Source organism: Grus americana, chromosome 1, assembly GCF_028858705.1.
Source record: "Grus americana isolate bGruAme1 chromosome 1, bGruAme1.mat, whole genome shotgun sequence".
Taxonomy (NCBI): domain Eukaryota; kingdom Metazoa; phylum Chordata; class Aves; order Gruiformes; family Gruidae; genus Grus; species Grus americana.
Window position 1 is genome coordinate 16256567 of NC_072852.1, and position 13291 is coordinate 16269857.

A 13291-nucleotide genomic window follows, 5' to 3' on the forward strand; every position below is an offset into this window, starting at 1 on the left:
GACCCTGATCCAAAGTCAGTTAAAAACTTACTCCATTCCTATAATTGCACACTACTGTCCCTCCCTCTGTTGGGATCAAGGCTCCAAACCTGAGGCTGATGAATTTTAAATGAAAAAATGCATTAATTTTTTTCTTTCTCTGGTAAGTCTTGGTGTACATGGATTTTCAGGATGAAGTTTTACCCATCAAAGATTTTAGAATTGCTCTGTTTCCTGGTCTGCTTATCAGTCTTCTAGATTTCATGTCACAGAGAAGAATATTGCTGAAAGTCCTCTTGAATAGTTTTGTTCATTACTCTATAGGGCACAAGATGTACTATTTGTACCCTTTGAAATGTTCATAAGCCATAAAAATAAAATAAACGCGTGGGTTACTCTTTCATTTCGCATTTTCCCCAGTGCTGCAGCTGCTGTATCTTTTGTGAATAGTTGTCACTCCTGCCCCTTGCCCTGCCTTTGTTCTTCCCTCAGACCAATTTATTGCCCCAATCTCAGTGAACGTACAATATGCCTCTTTACAACTCTCCAAATCTCCTTTGGTTTGTTAGTGCTGGTCTTGTTGAAGGTGTAAGTATTTTGCGTGTGTTTTTTCCTTCCTCATAGGAGCCCCAATTTACTGACTCTCCTCCGGGTTAGCTTTAGGTTGATGGCTTAGAGCTGCAGAAAGGGAGCTGGATCTTCACCCTAAGGGTCTCATCAAGCTGAACCATGTGAGCATGAGTCTGCTTTAAAGACTGCAGTGCCAGGTGGATTTACTCAAGTTTAAGCAAGCCAGCCTGAGGACCTGAAGTGTGGTGGAATGTGCCTTCAACCTGTTTCCTGGCAGATACATGAGACCGTATGGTGCAGCATCTTGCTGCAGCTAGATGACCAGTGCAGCAAGTCACCTGCTAATTAAGGTTTTCTCATCTGGTTCCCTCTTCCATGGGCTCTGTTGGCAGCTATCAGCTATGTGACTTCAGTCAGAACAGCCTTCCTCTTGCTCCGTCTCATTTTCTTCCCATTTATGTTTAGAAAGATAGGATGCCCTCTGCATAGGGAATTTTCTTCAGCTTACTTATTTTGGATGTTTTAAAGAAAATGGGGATATTGTGATGACTGCCAGCATAGTGAAGGCTAACATCCTCCACAAATCCCCTAAAAGAGAGGTCCTTACTCCAGTAACCCACACTGCCTTTCCAGAGTGCTCCCATCGTTAAGTCCTTGGACTCCTTGTGGGACATGACAAATTAGTGCAATTTTTCTGATGACTTCTATAATGTGTCCACCCACCCATGCAGAACAGGAGTGCAGACCAAGCTTACATCACACATCTATCAAGTGGTAACAGCTTTCACTCGCTATTGACCAAGACTAGGTCTGAACTGAAACCCCAGAGATAACGTTCTGGTTCAGTTTTATTCCATATGGCCTCTGAGCCTGTTCTCATGGCCAGCAATTAACAGCGTCACCATCTCTCACACATAAAAAACTCCAACACCACTGCTAATCCCTCACATTTGTGAACCTTTGGTAACGAATATCTTGATGTGTGTCATTTTGTTGAGAGGATTAGCAAAGGGATACTTTTTTCCCTTTATTAATTTATCCTAAATATTGACTAAGAAGTACACAAAAATCTGATAACTTTAACTGAATAATTAAATATTAACACACTTTTCAATCTGGGCATACACACTCACAAACTCTATTTCTCTGCAATACACACATTTGAAAAATACAAACAAATTCCACAAGAGAACCTTTCATATTTTACAAGAAATACAGCACATGGCTAGAAGCATTTAATTTATAAGCATCACTTCACATATCCCATATCCAGATTGGCAAGTCAAAATTGTACCTGATGTGTCTTCCAGGAAGCTCTTCAGAAGAAACCACACCAAGATTTTATGGAAAAAGATATCCTTGACATTTTCAGAGGCAGTGCAGGTATCTTGTGCTGTTCTTCATTTCAGATCCTCCCTAAATACTGGCAGCATTTTAATAACTAACTTCGGTTAACTTTTACAATAAAAGGAAGATTTCACTGTGGCCTTGACCATTGAGCTTATCCTCAGGAGGGATGATAAGAGTAATTTCTTAAAGTTCTCTGTGATATTGCTTAACTTTGGTGAACTGTTTCTGATTGGTCTGCAGAGACTAATATGGGAAAATAGAGATGAATAAGAAGGGCTGTCTGTTGCAATCCTGTGCTGTGCATCTGCCAGCTTTCTGTTGAGCACAGTGCGAAGTGGTGATCAGAGCTCAGCTATGGTTCCCTTCATTTCTGAAGGAGCATGAGCCAGTGATAAGGGAGATGGGGCTGCTGGGCATGCCAGCTCTGAGCAAGGTGTGCCACTGTGAATCTTCCTCCCAAGCACCTTTAAGGGACCCTACATTGTCTTTCCAGAAGCAATCCCTGTACGCTCAGATCATTGCCAAAAGTAGTCTCTGCAGGGAATTCCAATAGCCAGCTGTGACTTGGTGGAGCTGACACTGCAGCATCTTGTGATAGCTGGTGGAAAGGTGCAGACCATGTGTGCAGCCAAGTGTTGGGGCAAGAACGTGGTGTAGGTGGGTTGGATTGTCCTGTAGAATCCTGCTCCCTTCACTGCCTACAGAGGAACTGAGGGAAATCAGCCTCCCTAGGCCAAAGTGAGCCTTTGTAAACATTTCCCTGAGATACTTAAAACCACCTAAGGAGATAGCTGAAGTAATGTTTTGATGCCTCAGGCTGCAGCTTTGGTAGCAGGTGCCCGTGTTCAGGAGGCAGTACACCCTCAGTGCTGAGGTGCTGAGGACACCATAACATCAAAGTTCTCTGATGAAAACCATCCTTAGGACCATTTCCTTAGGTCATGCCACCATGAACACCTAGAAACACTTCAGCTGTTGATATCCATGGCATCAGGAAGGTCATGGGGTCCTAGGCTCTTTAGGGCACTCCTCTGGGCTGGTTTGCCTTAGCCTTTGGGGCTTTGAAATCACAGATCCTGCCCCTGAAGAAAGGGTTTTCCTCATCTGGTGAAAGGGCATGGCGTGAGGGAAGGCACCCTGCGTACTCTGGAGGGACAGTCACACACATCAGTCTGGGAGGAGAAGAGGCAAGAAGAACCTGATGTTCTGCTCTCAGATGGTTTGCACATATTTCAGTCAATGATTAAACCAAAAAATAATGGAGTGAGTAAGACCCCAATACCTATCCCTGCAAGGTGCAAACTCTGTTATTCCATTCAATCAGGATTTCTTCCCTTTTGAAAGCTGGTGCTACACCTCTAACCAAGCTTCCCTAGTCAGTAAAGATGACAGAACACTTCCTAAACTGTCAAGAACACCTCCTCTGTGACAGCAAACTCTTGTTTTTGGTAACTGCTGTTAGGCTTAAGGGATTTGCTGCAGTTTGTAAAACTAACACAGAAATTACTTTTACCATTAAAACAACAAACATTTAAAAAGATGTAGAACAACTCAAACCAATTAAACAGCTTTTGGCCTCCCTCCTTTCCAAAGTGCAGGTGTGGTCATAGAAGTGCTTTAAAATCCCTTTGAAGTGTTGAATGTATTCTTAATTCTTTGTATTTGGGATACGTCATGAGAAGCTGTAACGTAAATCAGTAGGACAGCTCTTTTGGAACTAGGTTTAAATGCAAGAGGGACGCTTGGCTCTAACGAAGTCAGTAGAGTGTTGTCCTTGGCTTCATCATGTCCACCTGTAAGTGCTTTACTCTTGGATTATTTCCACGAATTCACTGAAGCAATAAGGTGCTATATGGAGTGACGAAGGAAAGAAACACTTTGGCCTTTGTGTTTGCAACAGTAATGTTAAGAACATGATTTTCTCCTAGTGGCGCAGAAGAGGTTTTGTGCAGAAGAGGTTTCATGCACAAGGGTCATACAGTGGGCAAGTTGCCTCTGACCCACACTGCAGAAGTTCAGCTGTGCAAAGGCCTGATGTCTTGACATCAGGTGCTTAAATTCCAGTGAAACTCCGTAACCAACTTGGAAAGTGTGGCCTTTTCTGCCAAGGCAGAGCAGAGGAGGAAGAAATAACAATTTCTCATTGCTCTATCTCTTAGAAAGTCCCAGAAATGCAGAGAGTTCAGTGCTGTGAATCAGTCACAGCCTGATCCCTTGCCAAGTCTCAAGTGCCTTCAGCTTCCTCTTATTTTCATGGGAGCTGAAAACCACCCACAGCTCTTGAAAGCCACTCAGTGACCTAAGCTCTCTGAAGGGCTTCATGTGTGCTGCCTCCTGCCCCGGCCAGGATGGGCAGGGAGAACAAGTGGCTGGAGGGAGATAAAGCAGTAACAAATTGTCTGAGTGCCTTACGACTGCAGAGGGAAGCTATTTTTCACAGAGAAAGAAGACGACAGTTCTGCCGGAGATGCGTTTTACTTGTCTTGTGAAGAGCTCCACGTCTTTAGTGTTAAATAAACACCAGTATCGATACTAAGAGATTAGCTGGCTGAGACTGTGGATAACAGCATCAGGCCATGCCGATTTCTAGTGTTTCCCAATGTTTTCCTTCACCACGTGCTGTATAAAGCTTCTGTTCTCATGTGTAGCTTTCTGGCCACGTCCTGTCTTCTGCTGCCCAACTGGTCACCCTGCTGCCAGGTTCTGCCCAAAACCTTCAAGCAAAATATAGCTCACAATACCATCTGCTGTGATGCTTCTAGTGCAAAACACCCCAGACTCAATTTTTTCCAACCCTTTCAAATATGACACTCTGCTCTACTTGGGCAGCTCAGTGGGTAAAAGAAATATTTTTTGGTCAGCAGTAAGTGTTGTAGTCAGTTTGGGCATGCACAGCAGATGAGTGCCAGTTCCTCGCTCCCGTTTTGGAGGAAGGACAGGGACCACAGCCTGTGGATGGCACCCTCAGGAAGATTTGAAGCCCTCGCTGGGGACCTCCAAGAAAGAAAAGGAAAACTGGATGGCCCTGAGAGGTCTTCATAGAAAGCAGAGGTGTCACTTGTACTCATAGACTCAGGACACTGACACCAGAAGGAAGCATGACATCATTTTGTTTCAAGCTGCTTATACTCTCTGGTACCTTGCTTTCTTTACAGCAAGTTTCTCTTCCTAGTATCCTGAGGCACAAATCAAATCAGCCATGCTACTGGGTCAAATTCAGTGGTGATGCATAATATGGGGCTAAGTTTAGTTAAGGATGAGTAAGTTTACTTAAGAAGCAAGTGTCAGGCAGTCAACATAAGTTTGGAAAGGGCAGTGAGGTTGGGCAGCAGGAGAGGGTCAGGTCCATTACAAAGATATTTCTGGATTGCTCAGATTTATCAAGACTTGTTGAAAAAGAGGGTCTGAATTTTGCTTAATGACTCAGGAAGAGATAAGACCCTGCTACAGTAAGGGTCATTGAAGGTTATGGCTCCTTTGTCTAGAGCACACAATGAGTAGGAGCACCTTGTGCTGTTACGTCACTGTATCGTGCAGAGGAGCTGGAAATTTCCAATAGAAGGGTTGGTAGCATATTCACATCTCGTTTTTTTATTCATACTTCTTTTATTACACTTATGGATTTTAATTCCCTTTTATTACGTACTTAAGAGTGATTGTGCCCTGAAAGTCAGCAATCTTGGGCTGGATGATGGGTGTTTACATGATGGCATTATACCGTAAAAACCACAAACACAAAATCCTGCACATTGCTTTTCAGAGCAGGGAGAGTTTTGTCATGCCCCTCTGCCAACATTAAAAACTGGACTTCATTCTTCAAGACAAGAGTGTCATATTTTAATCCAATGTTAATGTTATTTCTCTCTTATGAACTTTGCCTATTTTGTTTAAGGCGTAAGTAGGTCCTTTGTTTCTACTTAAAGCTGTCTGTCTCTTTTGATTTCATAAAGCAAATTAATTTCTTAAGAGATATCTCACATCAGAGGCAACCAACTAGATTAGACTTGTTGATTCAGCATTTAACTGTATTTCGCACTGTGACTGCATGCACGTTATTTGGGACGTGGCCAGGCGATGGGAGGATGCACAATCACAGAGCCCTGCAGAACTTCTCCTGCCTGGGATGGGTGAGTCAAGGAATCTGCAACGTCACAGCCCGACGTGCTCTGTCCTTTGGTACAGATACTGCTACACGCGCATGGAATTATGTTTGACACAGAGCAATGAGTGTTCAGATATCTGAAAATAAAGCAGAGGCGTAGATAGCCTTGCTTGTGCCATGCTGGAGCGGAGGCTCAGCCTTGCCTCTCTACCCTCAGCTCCTTCCCGCTGGCTCCAGGGACACCTGCTCCAAGACATGCTTTTGGGACACCCAGTTGCAAGGGGTTTTCAGCCACATGAGAGCATAAAAACATCCTGTGTTCCCCCAGGCATTGCAGGGGGTCCTGTCCACTTCAGGCTTGCATACAGCAGCTATGGATATCTCTCCTCTATGTATATCCCATCTTTAGGAAGCCACAGTGCCAGCTGCTTGTGGCTTGATGCCACAGCGCTTTCCTGCTGAGATCATTCAGGTCTGCTGTGTGAATACCACGGAAACATGGTGCTGGCTCCAGGGAAAGCTGTGGTGTCCCCACTGGGTTTCCTTAGAGGTCTTTTCCTCCTGGCAAGAAGGAACAGATGGCAGAGGGAGGAATAATTTATTCCTCTCTTGGCTGGATTTGGTCAACTGCAGCCTGGGAGCTGTTGAATGTGTTGGATGGGGCCTGACACTCATCTCCATGTCCAGCACTGCTGAGCCAGAAAAGGCCCATTTTCTCACCCCTCAGCACTGCTGAACCGTTTGTCCGTGACTCCATCCCCAGGCCATGACTTGGGTCCAGGCTGTGCCTCCCCAGAGGTCAGTCAAGATAATGATCCTTGAAGAGCACAACAGCGGTTACCTGAATTTCAGTTGCTGAGCCCAAAACATTTCTATTAAATAGGAGCAAAGTCACACTGGCATGAAAGTAAAACCAAAACCAAACAACAATCATAAATGGCTAAAACACTGCCTGGCAGCATACAACAAGCAGCTTCTCCAAACGGGTGCCAGCACCATATTTCCCAGGCAAGCCCTGGCCACTGTTCCCAGTTTCCTCTTTAAAGTCCATCTGAGCACACTTTTAGTAGCCATCCATTTTGAAACACTCTGAAGAGTACTATAAAAACAACCTAAATAAATAAATACGCAGCAGATATTTCTATGTAGCTGATGGAACATTTGAATATATTCAAACATTAAGTCAGAGCCAGCTTCTTGTAAACATTTCTGTGTGTGCTCTAGGTCTCCCTGTGTGGTGTACCTTTGCAGATAACAGTGCAATAAAATACAACATTATCTCCAGATACTTTAGACTGTGCCATTCCTTCAACCGTGTGAATAATGCCTGAGGTTTCCCTAGGTAACAGTTACATGGAAAAAAGTATTTCCCAATATTTCACCAGGTCTCTTATCAGTTCTTGGGTTCCTATCAGCTTCAGCTTGTTTTGCAGGAATGTGCAAAATGAAATGATCTGGGGTTTTGCTCATGGAGCAACATTGCTGTGTTCATCTAGCAGAAGGGTTCACCTAGCTGCAGGCTCCACGGCTCAACAGGTCTGGCATCTATGCTTCCCCACACCATCGCCAAGTGTTTGTTCCAGAGCTGTTCAAGTGTGTACATCCCTGCTCTTTATAACCCTTCAAAATCACATCTGGATTTGGGAATTTCAGCCTGAACTCACCTTTATTACCAGCCTGCTCTTTCCTTGGAATTGCACAACCATGGTAGTCATGGGATATGGAGTATTTTGTCTTTTGATCTTACATCAAGATAGATTCCGATTATTTAAGGAGCCTCACTTTCCTGAATATTTTGGTAAGTGTTAAGAGAGGGACTTCCAGTTCCTGTATTGCAATGAATTTTCACTGGAATTCTTAGAATTTATTTTTACTTTTATTTTTTGATTTACTGTTAACATACTTAACTTTTTCCATTTGTGGGCTCATAAACATTTTCATACAAATCTCCCAAGTATACATTGCCATTTAGTACAGAAAAGCCCGATTTTCTTACTTGTGTTAAAGACATCCTTTGAAGTAAAGCAGTAGGTTCAAAGACCACATGCTGAAAATCAGTAGTTCAGATTAATTTTTTAGATTAGTGCTAGCAAACTTTCACTTCTTTAAACTTTGCTTCTCTATATCATAGAGACTTTTAAAAATATTAAAATATATTAAACACTAAATAAAATATTAAATATATTTTTAAAAACCTATTATAATAAATACAAGGAGGGCAAATTGAAGGTAAAATTCAAGAGCTGAGTTGAGTTCGTCGTAAGCAGAAATTAAACATCACTTTGTTCATCCCTCTCATTCTCAATCTACAAATGAGATCTTTCTCGTGCTGTTAAAAAGCCCTACAGTACCCTCTGTCTCATTCACACCCCTGAATATCCTTCCTATCTGCTGTTTTGCAGACTGACACAAGGAAACAGTAAAATATCTTCACGCAGATCAGCAGGTGGCCTGACCTGGCATACTGTCTGCTCAGGAGAAGGCAGAGGTAGGAAAGTGGTAATTCAGGACGATGAGATAACCCCAGCTGTAGCACTCCTCATTAGCACTGCTTATTTGAGGAGCTTTACAAGAGTGGTGGTTGAGAGATCCAGAAAAAAAACCAAACACAACCACAAATGAAACATTTGAATGAATTTTCATTTATTGCTTGATGAAACAAAGAGCAGGTGGCAATGTCTGTATTTCTGTGCTCACAGTCCCAGGCCCGACAGCTCCGGGACTCCTGGGCTCATCCACAGCATCTCTCTGTCAGTCAAATCCGGACTCCTTTTTTTTTATTTCTTTCCCCACATGATGCTTATAGTTGATATTTTGGCCTCTGCTTGTACAACAGGAAGCCTTGCAGTCCACATGGTTTGCTGTGACTTGCCTATAGCCTATGGTTTCAGTCTTCTTTTTTTTTAGGTGCTTTTTTCACTATTAGAAGAGGCTTATTTGCTCCCTGTGCCACGCCTGAAGGAAACCTTGGTCACCCAGGGCTGTAATCAGGCCCATAGTTGTCTTTGAATCCCAAACTGGCCACTATCACAGTTTCTATCTGCAGCTTTATTGATAAAAAGAGATATACTTCTTCCAGATGGGATAGAAATATGCAATGCCACAAATCCCAAAGCCACATGTGCAAGCCATTTTGCAAATGGTGAGCAGTAACAGCAATGGGAAAATCTTCCAGTTCGGGAATGGGGCACCTTCTTTTTCTGGGGAACAGACCCTGGCTGCAGCACCCGCTGCCAGAGCCGGCACTCCCCTTCGCTCCTTGCCAGACTGCTTCAGCTTGTAATCGTGCCAGATTAAACAAGCTAAAACAGTTGCATCTAATCAGTTTAGGATAAAGGCCGTCTTGGAAAAGATAGTTGCTCCAGGAAATTAGCTTCTTTCTCAACAGCTGGCATCATTCCCACTGAGTCACCGATGGGGCTTGGAGCACTGGGCTGCAGGTCTGGATCAAACAAGTCTTTTGGGTGAAACTAAAAAGGGCATCTCGCCCCACCCTGAGCTTCATGCAAAAGCACCTGAAGATAAGGCAGTAAGAAACTGGTCTGCCTGACAGGCAGCGTTGGGCTGGGAAAAACAGTCATAATCCTGAACACAGGTCCCTTAAAACCAAGCATTTTGGTTTGGGGATCTGTGAACAGCAGGGGAAAGGGGAGCTGCTTGTGTTTACTGTCCAGTTATCAAAGTCTATGAAGCAGGGAATTTAGAGCAAACAAAAGGAGGATGAAAAAAGAGCAGGGTTTCCAGCAGGGCTCTTCCCTGAAGGGTGAGGAGGCAAATGCTCCTTGGGATGGGGCCAATGGCACCCAGGACCCTCCACAAGCACAACCGGGTGGTTGTCTGGGCTGGACAAAGGAAGGAGAAAATGGAGTCTAGAAACCTAGAGCTGGAGGTCTAGGGAGGTGATCTTCCAAAGGAAGGCCAGAAAACGAATCAGCCCTTATTGGACTCGCCTTGATATATCAAAAATGTCTTCCCTCTCTCATTTCCCAAGACATGGTCATGCAGACAACGTGCTTGGAGTGAGTATGTTTGGGTGATCCAGTCTGGTTGTCAGTGGAAATTAAATGCTTGCTCTTTGTAACACCACAAACCCATGTGTTTCTGGAGCTTAAAGCTCAGTCCTGAAACAATATTACAAAGTGCCACAGAGTTTCATGAAATTCCTCACTCGTGTCATATCTCTTATCCCTTTTAGCCATATTCCTTACAAAGGCATTAATCATAACTAACTTTTTAAGACTGATCATTATAAATATTGTAGTACCTTTTTATATGATAGTGGCTTTCATGAAAAATACATTAAAATATTTGTACTCTTTTTGTTAGCTGCCTTTATGATCAAAAGTTAATTATCTCTTACCTACTGGCTGCACTTGCATGATGTAATATTTTTCAAGGTCTGCTGGAAAGACCTTTTTATTTATGACTCAGGATGAACCTAAAATAAAAACTGTGTATCTAAGTACATCTGATAAATGTGAGTTGGTTGCAGTCTAATGTCACTATCAGTACAAGTACCGATTAACTATCTTCTGTCCTGCGATGTGCCCATGGATAAACAACCACACCAACATGCATGTATTCCTTCATTTTGTTAAATCATTATGTTTTCTAACCAATCCAGCCCTTTATTTACTGAACTATGTACTCAGAGCCTGATTTAAACAGCACTGACGAGTCAGAGTGCAGCTTGTTTTGGATCTGCAGGATTTACTGTCAGGACAAGGTGAGAAGGGACTGTCGTCTGACCTATGGGATGCAAGATATGGTGCAGCACTGTTGTTCCCATTGCTGCCAGTTTCTAATTAGCGATCACACTATGTAAATGATATACACAAAATTTTCTGTGTGACTCGTGATGTTCTAACGAGTGCTGAGTTGCTGCAGTTTGGGTTGGAAAGGCTGCATAGCCCATACTAGTCTGGGTCCTGACAGGCTCTGGGCCAGCCCGGTGTGGGAAGAGAGACCTTCTGCTGTCATCGGTGGCAAGTCCAAAAACCTTTCTGCCTCATCTATTGGGAGTAAAGTGAGGCTTTCTCAAAAGGATATCCACCTCCACAAGAACCCTTCTGCCTTTCTCTCACACTTTAAGATGTTCCTAAATTTTCTAGGACAATTTTCTTCCACCTGAAGTTAAGTCTCAGCTACTCTTAAGCAACTGATTTTTGTTGGTCTTTTCAATGACTGATTAAAACACAACTCTCTCTAGTGACACATACCAAAAAGTGATGGAAATTATCAGAGTGAAACAAAGGAGAAAGTCAAGACACTTTTAGGAGAGTGCAGGTGGAAATGTTGAGCTGCAGATGGCTGACATAATAGAAGTAACCAGGAAAGCCAGCTTGCTGGGGAGGCTGATAGGAGGTGAGGAACTTCATGAAGTTCAACAAGACCAAGTGCAAGGTCTTGCACGTGGGTTGGGGCAATCCCAAGCACAACTACAGATTGGGTGGAGAATGGATTGAGAGCAGCCCTGAGGAGAAGAACTTGGGAGTGTTGGTGGATGAAAAGCTAAATATGAGCTGGCAATGTGCGGTTGCAGCCCAGAAAGCCAACCATGTCCTGGGCTGCATCAAAAGAAGCGTGACTAGCAGGTCGAGGGAGGGGATTCTGCCCCTCTACTCTGCTCTCATGATGCTCCACCTGAGTACTGCATCCAGCTCTGGGGTCCCCAGCATAAGAAGGACATTGAGCTGTTGGAGAGAGTCCAGAGGAGGGCCACGAAGCTGATCAGAGGGCTGGAGCACCTCTGCTATGAAGACAGTCTGAGAGAGCTGGGGTTGTTCAGCCTGGAGAAGAGAACGCTCCAGGGACACCTTATTGCAGCCTTCTGGTACCTAAAGGGGGCATATAAAAATGGTGGAGAGGGACTGTTTACAAGGGCATGGAGTGATAGGACAAGGGTTAAAGGTCTTAAGCTGAAAGAGGGTAGATTTAGATTAGATAGAAGGAAAAAATTCTTTACTATGAGGGTGGTGAGGCACTGGAACAGTTGTGGATGCCCCCTCCCTGGAAGTGTTCAAGGCCAGGTTAGACGGGGCTTTGGTCAGCCTGGTCTAGTGGAGGGTGTCCCTGCCTATGGCAAGGGAGTTCGAACTAGATGGTCTTTAAGGTCCCTTCCAACCCAAACCATTCTATGATTCTATGAAATAAAAAATAACCTGTGACTTGGGCTGAGTGTTCCTGAGGGGTTTTCTGTGCCTGTGGCCTGGCACATGTGTGGGAAGTGGGTGCAGAGCCCCAACATGGCGTCAGTCCCTGCAGGGTCTTGTGACCCCTTCATGTGCAAGAAGGGCATGCTGGACCAGGGACAGGGAGGACAGCTTTCCTTGCACCCCCAGCTGAGATCTCTCCCTTGCACAAAGGGTTGCCAGAGTGCTCTTGCGGAAGGGTGACCCTCTTGTGAGGTTCCTTTGGAGGGCTCAGAAATCAGCCCCACTGAGGAGGAGGAGCAGGGAGATATCCCCACCAGAAGCACCGCAGGTGCTTCCAGACCTTCCAGACCTTCCAGATCTTCCCCTCCTCCTGTCCACCCACAGGGCAGCAGAAACGGCTGAGCACTCATTCTGGGATGAAAAGAGATAATTCTGGGCTTGATTTAGCCACATGAGGTAAAAAAAGAATTTCTTAAGGACAACAGATCATGTCTTCTCCTGCCAAATACCTACATGATGGAAAATGAAACTTTATTGTGCATACATAAAGCAATTGAAAGCTGAGATTTTTACAAACTGGTGCAACCCAATTGCAGAACATTGTGCTCAGCCTTGTGCACCGCAGAGCATTTTGTTAATATTTAAACTCAAGTCTTTTGGCTCTTATCCCAGAAGCCCAGAAGGATTTGTGATTTAAGCAGGGTTCTGTAAGCAAGACAGCCCTCCTGAGTCTGAGCTGCTGAGTGGCAGAGCTTGCATGCATTCCTGCAGACCAGGAGCTTACAACCATTACCAATGGTTGTGGAAGACCGTCTGTGCTGTCCTATGACCTCAGGTGCCGTGTGCTCATGTTTGTGGCAGAGGAGCGAGGTGCTAGCAAAACGTGTAGAAGGAGTAAATTACATGTGCAGAATAGTGGGTGTCTCCTTAAAATACTGACAAATCAGTGTCTAAATCTTTAGATTGAAGATTAACATCCCAGGCACCCTGCTCCTGATTGATACAGCTGTGAAAACGTGTTTTTCTTAAGAATCAATATCTAAAGCTGTCTCCTCACTTCCTGGACCCATCTATGTCTGTCCGTGCCAGATTCCTTATGCAGATTTATGAAAACACAAATGAAGAATAATAACAA